Here is a 10,041-nt window from a genome sequence, read left to right as displayed (position 1 = left end):
TTTCTTTTTCTATAATTTCTTTAACTTTTGTAACATAATCTTCATTCTTTAAAATCTGCGTATTTAAAATCCATACTCCCGGCCCTCTTTGCATTTTACTCCAGTCCACTATAAAAAATAAAAACTTGTGATCACTAAAACTTGTTTCCTCATACTTAATCTTTTCAATAAAATTCTCCACATTTCTACTACATAAAACAAAGTCAATTCTAGTTTGGCATACAAAATTCCCCACTATTTGTCTCCTTGAAAATTCTTTTTTCTGTTCATTCCTTTCTCTCCACACATCTATCAGATTATTTTCCTCCATTAATGCCTTTAATTCTTTTCTTCCCGTATCCGTTTTAAAAACCATTCCTTGAGCCATATCTTGCTTGCTAAAAACTGTGTTAAAATCCCCCATCATTATTATTTCTTTATACTTCTTTACAATATTTCTTAAAACATTAAAAAACTCTTTCTTTTCCTTCTCCTCCACTGGTGCATGTACATTTACTAAAATCAAATCTCTTCCTTCATATTTTGTCTCTACTATCATACATTTCCCCAACCTGTCCTTATACACAATTTTGCTCACTTTAAAAACATCATCCTTCATTAAAAAAGCCACACCTCTCCCAAACCTCCCATCTCCATTATTATATAAAATACCACCATCCCATCTCTTTTTATAATCAATCATAACATTTTCTCTCCAGTTTGTTTCTTGTAGTGCAATAATGTCCTGCCTTTTACATTTCTCTTTTACTTTTTCAAATTTCCCCATATCCATCAGTCCCCTCGCATTAAAAGTAACACAACTTAAAACCATTAAAAGAAAGACAAATAAATACTTAAAAACCATTATTCATCGTTTTCTCCCTCCAGGCCCCTTAACACATCATATCTGTTCATTTCTGTCATTATTTTCTTCCTAGCACCTTCCAAATTTGGTTTTACCTTCAATGTTCTTCTTCTTCTTTGTCCTCTCCCGCCTCTGTCTTTGTCCATGTTGTCCAACTTTATTTCTTCTTCACTGTCCGTTTCTTTATTTTGATCCATCCTTCCATGTCCATCTCTCTCCACGTCCTCCATAAAAGTATTAAAACTGTCCGATATTTCCATTTCAGTCCCTTGAGTGTCCTGCTCCGTTGTCTGTTCATCATTTTTACTCTTGTCTTTTTCTCTTTCACCTTCCTCTCTGTTGCTCTGTCCTTCTTCTTCTTGTCGTTCATCAGTTTGTCCATCCTCCTCGTTGTTTCTTTCATGCATTTGCCCGCTCACCTGGTCCACCCCACCTCTCTCCTCCTCCTCCTCCATCCAACACTCACATTTATTTAAAAACTTTTGGCACTCCGGGCACTTAACGGTATTGCAGTCCCGTGCAAAGTGTCCCCTTTCCTCACACTTAAAGCACTTAAAATCAGGGCAATCCTTTACCAGGTGATCTGGGCTCATGCACAGCCGACAAGTCTTCACCTGGTGGCTGTGCATCACCCTGAAATATTGAGGCCCTTCAGCTGTTTCCAGCTTTGTGCTGTATGGTAGGGACACCACCTCTCTCGGGAACCTGACTTTTACAAACCGAGTGCCATCCTCCACATTTGTGCCCGGATACAGCCTCCTTTTAATTTTTGACATGGGGCAAACCCCCCAACCCTCCAATTTATCTAAAATATCTTGATCTTCCAGGTAAACGGGCAAATGCATGAAAGAAACAACGTAGTCTTTGTTCTGCAGTTTCTTTACCTCACAATCAGTTCCTTTTATTGTCAGTCCATCCATAAGTTCGTCGCACATTTCCTCCTTCTCAAGTGTCAGTTCATACTCCTTTCCTTGCCTCGGTCTCACCGCCAATATTTTCCCTCCTCCAATTCGCTCCGTTACTGCATTAATAATATCCACCGCCTTTGCATCATTTACTCCATCAACATTTACAATCACCGTCGCCTCTTTTAGATATTTCCTTTTCTCCAAACTTTTGCCGTCTTCTCCATTCTTTCCATTTCCAGCTCGTCGTCGTTGTTCCAGTCCAGTGTCATTTGCCGTGCGTGGTCCTCCTGCCAGTCCAGTGTCATTTGCCGTTCGTGGTCCTCCTGCCAGTCCAGTGTCATTTGCCATACGTCTTTCTCAGCATTCCCGCGTAAGTCCATTTCCGAAAAAAAAAAAAGAAAAGGTTTAACCACCCTCCAGCCAGCAAAGCTGCTTAGGTGGTTTAAATGAAAAAAAACAAAAAAAAAAACAAAAAAAACAAACACAACCCGCCCTCAGAGTGGTATGGCCGTAAGCGAAATCTGCAGCCAAGAGTGGGCTATTTAAGACATTCAGACACTCTTTATATTTTCAGAAAAAACATAAAGCTTACAGCACCTGGTATTCCCAGGCGGTCTCCCATCCAAGTACTAACCAGGCCCGACTCTGCTTAGCTTCCGAGATCAGACGAGATCGGGCGTGCTCAGAGTGGTATGGCCGTAAGCGAAATCTGCAGCCAAGAGTGGGCTATTTAAGACATTCAGACACTCTTTATATTTTCAGAAAAAACATAAAGCTTACAGCACCTGGTATTCCCAGGCGGTCTCCCATCCAAGTACTAACCAGGCCCGACTCTGCTTAGCTTCCGAGATCAGACGAGATCGGGCGTGCTCAGAGTGGTATGGCCGTAAGCGAAATCTGCAGCCAAGAGTGGGCTATTTAAGACATTCAGACACTCTTTATATTTTCAGAAAAAACATAAAGCTTACAGCACCTGGTATTCCCAGGCGGTCTCCCATCCAAGTACTAACCAGGCCCGACTCTGCTTAGCTTCCGAGATCAGACGAGATCGGGCGTGCTCAGAGTGGTATGGCCGTAAGCGAAATCTGCAGCCAAGAGTGGGCTATTTAAGACATTCAGACACTCTTTATATTTTCAGAAAAAACATAAAGCTTACAGCACCTGGTATTCCCAGGCGGTCTCCCATCCAAGTACTAACCAGGCCCGACTCTGCTTAGCTTCCGAGATCAGACGAGATCGGGCGTGCTCAGAGTGGTATGGCCGTAAGCGAAATCTGCAGCCAAGAGTGGGCTATTTAAGACATTCAGACACTCTTTATATTTTCAGAAAAAACATAAAGCTTACAGCACCTGGTATTCCCAGGCGGTCTCCCATCCAAGTACTAACCAGGCCCGACTCTGCTTAGCTTCCGAGATCAGACGAGATCGGGCGTGCTCAGAGTGGTATGGCCGTAAGCGAAATCTGCAGCCAAGAGTGGGCTATTTAAGACATTCAGACACTCTTTATATTTTCAGAAAAAACATAAAGCTTACAGCACCTGGTATTCCCAGGCGGTCTCCCATCCAAGTACTAACCAGGCCCGACTCTGCTTAGCTTCCGAGATCAGACGAGATCGGGCGTGCTCAGAGTGGTATGGCCGTAAGCGAAATCTGCAGCCAAGAGTGGGCTATTTAAGACATTCAGACACTCTTTATATTTTCAGAAAAAACATAAAGCTTACAGCACCTGGTATTCCCAGGCGGTCTCCCATCCAAGTACTAACCAGGCCCGACTCTGCTTAGCTTCCGAGATCAGACGAGATCGGGCGTGCTCAGAGTGGTATGGCCGTAAGCGAAATCTGCAGCCAAGAGTGGGCTATTTAAGACATTCAGACACTCTTTATATTTTCAGAAAAAACATAAAGCTTACAGCACCTGGTATTCCCAGGCGGTCTCCCATCCAAGTACTAACCAGGCCCGACTCTGCTTAGCTTCCGAGATCAGACGAGATCGGGCGTGCTTTTTTTTTTTTTTTTTTTTTTTTATTTAAGAAATTTAAATCATTAAAATACAATACAATAAATAATACAATAAAAATTACAGCTTTTCTTACACAATCACCTTTACATCACATATCTCCTTTACATCACAAATCTCCTTTACATCACAAATCTCCTTTACATTACATTTCTCCTCTACATCTCGTATCTCCTTTACATCACAAATCTCCTTTACATCACAAATCTCCTTTACATCACAAATCTCCTTTACATCATTACATTTCTCCTTTACAACACATATCTCCTTTACATCATAAAACTCCTTTACATTACATTTCTCCTTTACATTACATTTCTCCTTTACATTACATTTCTCCTTTACATCACATATCATACATCAAACATTTTCTTACAAAAGTTGTCTGTCTTGGAGGGAGATCAGATCAATAAAATACAATACAATAAATAAAACAATAAAAATTGCAGTTATTCTTATACAATCACCTTTACATCACATATCATACACCACCTTACATCATACCTTTACATAAATAATTCAATATTCCCCTTCACTTCCTGGCAGCTTCCACATTAATTCTTTTAAAACACAACAAACTTGTGGGGTAAAAACACGATAAAAAGCATCCAACATATTTTCACATTTAAAATACACATAAAGTCTTTCCATGTACACTTCTGTTTTTCTTTTAAACACATTCCAAACATCCAACACAATTTTTTCTTTTTTCGCCACAATTCTTCTTTCCCATATTGCACTTTTCATCAACATCAGCCACAGATTTATAAACGTTTTGTTTCGACACTTCTTTTCCCATCCAAACATCACCACTCTGTTCCATTCCATTACATTTTCATCCCACTCCACAGTCAATTCTTTAACCACACATTTACACTTCTTTAAAAAATCCTCCAATTCTTTACAATATAAAAACATATGTAAAATCCATTCTTCCTTTTCTTGGCACACTTTACACATTGCATTTTGTGCCATCCCGATTTTATTTAAAATAGACTCAGTAAAAACCACTTTATGCCTTATAAAATAATCCAAACATTCTAACTTTGTCTCCACACATTTTCCCCTCATGTTTCTCCATATACTTTCTTCTTTTAAATCTTTGAATTTCTCCACCCAGTACTTATTTACAATTGGTTCTTTAAAAACACCATCTCTAAAAACACAATAAAACATTTTTACAGTACATTCCTTAAAATCACACAATTTTTCCCCCAGTTTCACATAAATGTTCTTCTCTTTTGGCTCTTCTTCCACACACTCAATTCTTTTAATCCAGTCTTTTGGTATTGCATTCTTAATGATTTCATATTTATTTGTTATCTCTTGTTTGCTGTATTCTTCTTTTGCTACTTCCATTGCGTCTATGACATATTGTGTTGGTAAAAACCCCTCTTTAAACTCATACAAAACGTCTCTCACTCTCGTTATCCCCACTTCCATCCATTTCTTAAAAAATATGTCTTTCCCTTGTTTTAAAATGTTGTTATTTAAGAACAGAGGTTGATTTAAAATGCTTTCTCTCCCATGCGGATCATATTCAATTTTCGTTAAAAACTTTCCCCAAGCGCTAAAAATTTCTCTATAAAATGCAGGTAATCCTTCAGTCATCCAAATTTTTGTTTTCATCCATAAAATTCCCTCTCCCATGTTAAAACCACCACATTTATTTAAAAAGTATTTCATTGTTTTCTTCCACTCCGTATTGTTCTCTTCATCTAGGTATTTCTTAACAATTTTAACTCTCATCGCATTTTTACGTTGTTCCAAATCCATTAATCCTAAACCCCCCTTTTCCACCGCCCCTAAAATCGTGTTGTGTGCAATCCTTGCAGGCTTCCCCTCCCATAAAAAGTCAAGAAGACATTTCTTCAACCTCTGTTCTGTCCATAATGGCATTTCAGACACATATAAAACATACCACAATTTAGAAACCATTAAAACATTTAATATTAAAACCTTCCCCTTTAAGTTTAAAGTTCTTAATTTCCAAAAATTTAACCTCCTCTCTATATCTGTAACTAGTTGCTCCCACATTTCATCTCTTACTTTCCTCTCATTCTTCCCCATTAAAACTCCTAAAATCCTCATTTCGCCACTTCCTTAAAATTAAAACAATCCGTTAAAACCATAGCTTTACCAAATCTCATATATACTGTTTTATCTTCGTTTACTTTACTTCCAGATCCTCTACAATACTCTTTTACAACATTCATTACTTTTTTTAACACTCCCTTTTCCCTTTACAATTATCGTCGTATCATCAGCGTATTGAAATACTTTCCCCTCAGCCTTGTTTTCTTCAATTTCAATCCCTATTATTCCTTCTTTACCTCTAATTGCCAATCCTAACGGTTCTGAAACAAGTGAATATAATAATGCAGAGAGCGGACAACCCTGTCTAATTGAACGTGTGATTTTAAAACAGTCTGTTAAAAACCCATTACATTTAATTCTCGTTAGTGCACCCTTATATAAAATCTCAATCCATTTAATAAAATTCTCACCAAAACCAAAACTCCTTAAAACCTCAAATAAATATCTGTGCTCAACCCTATCAAACGCTTTCTCGAAATCCAAACTAATTACATATCCTTCTTCATTTTTTTCTTTCATATACAAAATTTTGTCTCTTATACTCATCGTTATGTCAGCTATATCTCTTCCTTTTACACCATATGCTTGATTTGTTTTAATTATACTTGGCATTACTTCTTTTAACCTGTTTGCTAAAATCTTTGCTAAAATCTTAAGATCTGTGTTCAGCATCGTGATCGGTCTATAGTTTTTTAAATCTACTTTCTCTCCTTTCCTTTTATATATCAGTTTCATTAACCCCATCCTTGTTCTTTCATTAATTTCTTCTTTTTCAAAAACAACTTTAAAAACATCCTTTAAAATCTTTACTAAAACTCCTTTAAAACATACATAAAATTCCGTTCCCAAACCATCTATTCCTGGACTTTTCTTTTTATTCAGTTGACTTATTGCTCTTTCTATCTCTTCTTCTCTGATTTCTTGGTCACAATCTTTTTTGTCTTGCTCGCCTACCTTTGCTTTTATCTGATTTAACAATTTCTTTTTTTCCTCCTCTTCCACACCTCTTGCACTAAATAGATCCTCATAAAAATACTTTATTTCTTCTAAAATTCTCTCATTCCCTTCTACAATTTCCCCATTTTTTCCTCTTATTTCTTTTATTGTTTCAGCTTTCCCTTTCTTTTTTTCCAGATCAAAAAAGAACTTTGTACATTTTTCTCCCTCCACCACATATTTTGCTTTGCTTCTTAACCTTGCCCCCTCATATTCTTTTTCTTCTATTTCTTTCAGTTTTCCCTCTATTTCCTTTATCTTTTGTATGTCTTTACTTTCTTTATTCAATTCAATTTCCAAGCTTTCTTTTATTTCTTTTTCCTTGTATCTTTTACATTTCTGTATTAAGCGACAATATCTGATCGAGAATTTTTTGATTAAAAACTTTACATTCTCCCACCATATTCTCTTATCCTCTTCATACATTCCATTTTCCTTTTCTTTTTCTATAATTTCTTTAACTTTTGCCACATAATCCTCATTCCTTAAAACCTGCGTATTTAAAATCCATACTCCCGGCCCTCTTTGCATTTTACTCCAGTCCACTATAAAAAATAAAAACTTGTGATCACTAAAACTTGTTTCCTCATACTTAATCTTTTCAATAAAATTCTCCACATTCCTACTACATAAAACAAAATCAATTCTGGTTTGGCATACAAAACCTCCCACTATTTGTCTCCTTGAAAATTCTTTTTTCTGTTCATTCCTTTCTCTCCACACATCTATCATATTATTTTCCTCCATTAGTGCTTTTAATTCTTTCCTTCCCGTATCAGTTTTGAAAACCATTCCCTCAGCCATATCTTGTTTACTAAAAACTGTATTAAAATCCCCCATCATTATTATTTCTTTATACTTATTTACAATATTTCTTAAAACATTAAAAAACTCTTTCTTTTCCTTCTCCTCCACTGGTGCATGTACATTTACTAAAATCAAATCTCTTTCTTCGTATTTTGTCTCTACTACAATACATTTCCCCAACCTGTCCTTGTACACAACTTTACTCACTTTAAAAACATCATCTTTCATTAAAAACGCCACACCTCTCCCAAACCTCCCATCTCCATTATTATATAAAATACCACCATCCCAACTCTTTTTATAATCATTCATCACATTCTCTCTCCAGTTCGTTTCTTGCAGTGCAATAATGTCTTGCCTTTTACATTTTTCTTTTACTTTTTCAAATTTCCCCATATCCATCAGTCCCCTTGCATTAAAAGTAACACACCTTAAAACCATTAAAAGAAAGACAAATAAATACTTAAAAACCATTATTCACCATTTTCTCCCTCCAAGCCCCTTAACACATCATATCTGTTCATTTCAGTCATTATTTTTTTCCTTGCACCTTCCAAATTTGGTTTTACCTTCAATGTTCTTCTTCTTATTTGTCCTCTCCCCCCTTTGTCTTTGTCCATGTTGTCCACCTTTATTTCTTCTTCACTGTCCGTTTCCTTATTTTGATCCATCTTTCCATGTCCATCCCTCTCCACGTCCTCCATAAAAGTATTAAAACTGTCCGATATTTGCATTTCAGTCCATTGAGTGTCCTGCTCCGTTGTTTGTTCCTCATTATTACCGTTGTCTTTTTCTCTTTCTCCTTCCTCTCTGTTGCTCTGTCCCTCTTCCTCTTGTTGTTCCTCAGTTTGTCCATCCTCCTCGTTGTTTCCTTCATGCACCTGTCCGCCTACCTGTTTTTCCCTTCCTCCTTCCTCTCCCTCCATCCAGCATTCACATTTATTTAAAAACTCTTGACACTCCGGGCACCTAACAGCATTGCAATCCCTTGCAAAATGTCCCCTCTCCTCACATTTGTAGCACGTGAACGTTGGGCAATCCTTTAGCAAGTGGTCCGGGCTCATGCACAGCCTACAGGTTTTCACCTGATGGCTGTGCATCACCCGGAAATACTGCTGGCCCTCGGCTGTCTCAAGCCTCGTGCTGTATGGCAGGGATGCCACCTCCTTGGGGAATCGGACTTTAAGGAACCTTGTCCCGTCCTCGATATCGGTGCCCGGGTAGCATCTCCTTTTAATTTGACTCTTGGGCTCAACACCCCATCCCTCCAATTTTTCTAAAATTTTTTCATCCTCCAGGTAGACGGGCAGGTGCATGAAGGAAACAACATAATCACGGTTTTGCAGGTTTTTCACTTCACACATTACTCCTTTAACTTTCAGTCCTTCAATTAGTTTATCACATGTTTCCTCCTTCTCCATCGTCAGTTCATATTCTTTACCTTGTCTTGGTCTTAGTGCTAAAATTTTACCATGTCCACATTGTTCCGTTACTGCTTTAATAATGTCCTCCGCTCTCACCTCAATCACATTCTCCACGTTCACAATAACTGTAGCCTCCTTTAAATACTTCCTTTCACCAAACTTCTCTCTTACTTGTGGGTTCCTTTCATTCCTTGCTCGTAGTCGTTTATCCAGTCCAGTGTCGTTTGCCGTGCGTGTTCCTCCTGCCAGTCCCATGTCCATTGCCGTACGTGTTCCTCCTGCCAGTCCGATGTCGTTTGCCGTGCGTGTTTCTCCTGCCAGTCCAGTGTCGGTAACCAAGCGTCTTCCTCCAGCCAGTCCAGTGTCATTATCCGTTAATCCGTCCATTTTGAGAAAACAAAAAAAAGAAAAAGGTTTAACCACCCTCCAGACAGCAAATGCTGCTGTTAGGTGGTTTAGAAAAGAAAAAAACAACAAAAAAAACTAACTGAAAGTACAAAACACAAAAAAACAAAACAGAAAAAAGAAAAAACAAAATGGAGAGCCTTCCTCTCCTGACTGCTGCCACCTCACTTCCTGTTGCTCGCTAACTCCCTCTAGCGTGCTCAGAGTGGTATGGCCGTAAGCGAAATCTGCAGCCAAGAGTGGGCTATTTAAGACATTCAGACACTCTTTTTTTTTTTTTTTAAAATAAAACATAAAGCTTACAGCACCTGGTATTCCCAGGCGGTCTCCCATCCAAGTACTAACCAGGCCCGACTCTGCTTAGCTTCCGAGATCAGACGAGATCGGGCGTGCTCAGAGTGGTATGGCCGTAAGCGAAATCTGCAGCCAAGAGTGGGCTATTTAAGACATTCAGACACTCTTTATATTTTCAGAAAAAACATAAAGCTTACAGCACCTGGTATTCCCAGGCGGTCTCCCATCCAAGTACTAACCAGGCCCGACTC

General features: G+C 38.3%; 9 non-coding genes across 9 annotated transcripts in view; all 9 read right to left on the bottom strand.

Annotated features, from left to right (window-relative positions):
* Positions 1–2,337: 2,337 nt before the first annotated feature.
* Positions 2,338–2,456, bottom strand: LOC125257326. The gene has a single exon (XR_007182340.1). It is a non-coding gene; the product is annotated as a 5S ribosomal RNA (ribosomal RNA).
* A 69-nt stretch (positions 2,457–2,525) lies between these two features.
* Positions 2,526–2,644, bottom strand: LOC125257325. The gene has a single exon (XR_007182339.1). It is a non-coding gene; the product is annotated as a 5S ribosomal RNA (ribosomal RNA).
* A 69-nt stretch (positions 2,645–2,713) lies between these two features.
* On the bottom strand, positions 2,714–2,832 carry LOC125257324. Its single transcript, XR_007182338.1, has one exon. It is a non-coding gene; the product is annotated as a 5S ribosomal RNA (ribosomal RNA).
* Positions 2,833–2,901: 69 nt separating this feature from the next.
* Positions 2,902–3,020, bottom strand: LOC125257323. The gene has a single exon (XR_007182337.1). It is a non-coding gene; the product is annotated as a 5S ribosomal RNA (ribosomal RNA).
* Positions 3,021–3,089: 69 nt separating this feature from the next.
* Positions 3,090–3,208, bottom strand: LOC125257321. The gene has a single exon (XR_007182335.1). It is a non-coding gene; the product is annotated as a 5S ribosomal RNA (ribosomal RNA).
* A 69-nt stretch (positions 3,209–3,277) lies between these two features.
* LOC125257320 lies at positions 3,278–3,396 on the bottom strand. Its single transcript, XR_007182334.1, has one exon. It is a non-coding gene; the product is annotated as a 5S ribosomal RNA (ribosomal RNA).
* Positions 3,397–3,465: 69 nt separating this feature from the next.
* On the bottom strand, positions 3,466–3,584 carry LOC125257319. Its single transcript, XR_007182333.1, has one exon. It is a non-coding gene; the product is annotated as a 5S ribosomal RNA (ribosomal RNA).
* A 6,208-nt stretch (positions 3,585–9,792) lies between these two features.
* LOC125257318 lies at positions 9,793–9,911 on the bottom strand. Its single transcript, XR_007182332.1, has one exon. It is a non-coding gene; the product is annotated as a 5S ribosomal RNA (ribosomal RNA).
* A 69-nt stretch (positions 9,912–9,980) lies between these two features.
* The window catches only part of LOC125257317, a 119-nt gene continuing 58 nt past the window's right edge, over positions 9,981–10,041 (bottom strand). The window contains exon 1 of the ribosomal RNA XR_007182331.1: positions 9,981–10,041. This exon is cut by the window's right edge and continues 58 nt beyond it. This is a non-coding gene — a ribosomal RNA (5S ribosomal RNA).

This window comes from Megalobrama amblycephala, linkage group LG21, assembly GCF_018812025.1.
Source record: "Megalobrama amblycephala isolate DHTTF-2021 linkage group LG21, ASM1881202v1, whole genome shotgun sequence".
Taxonomy (NCBI): Eukaryota; Metazoa; Chordata; class Actinopteri; order Cypriniformes; family Xenocyprididae; genus Megalobrama; species Megalobrama amblycephala.
The sequence above is the reverse complement of the archived record's forward strand: the minus strand, read 5'-3'. Positions and strand labels throughout refer to the sequence as shown.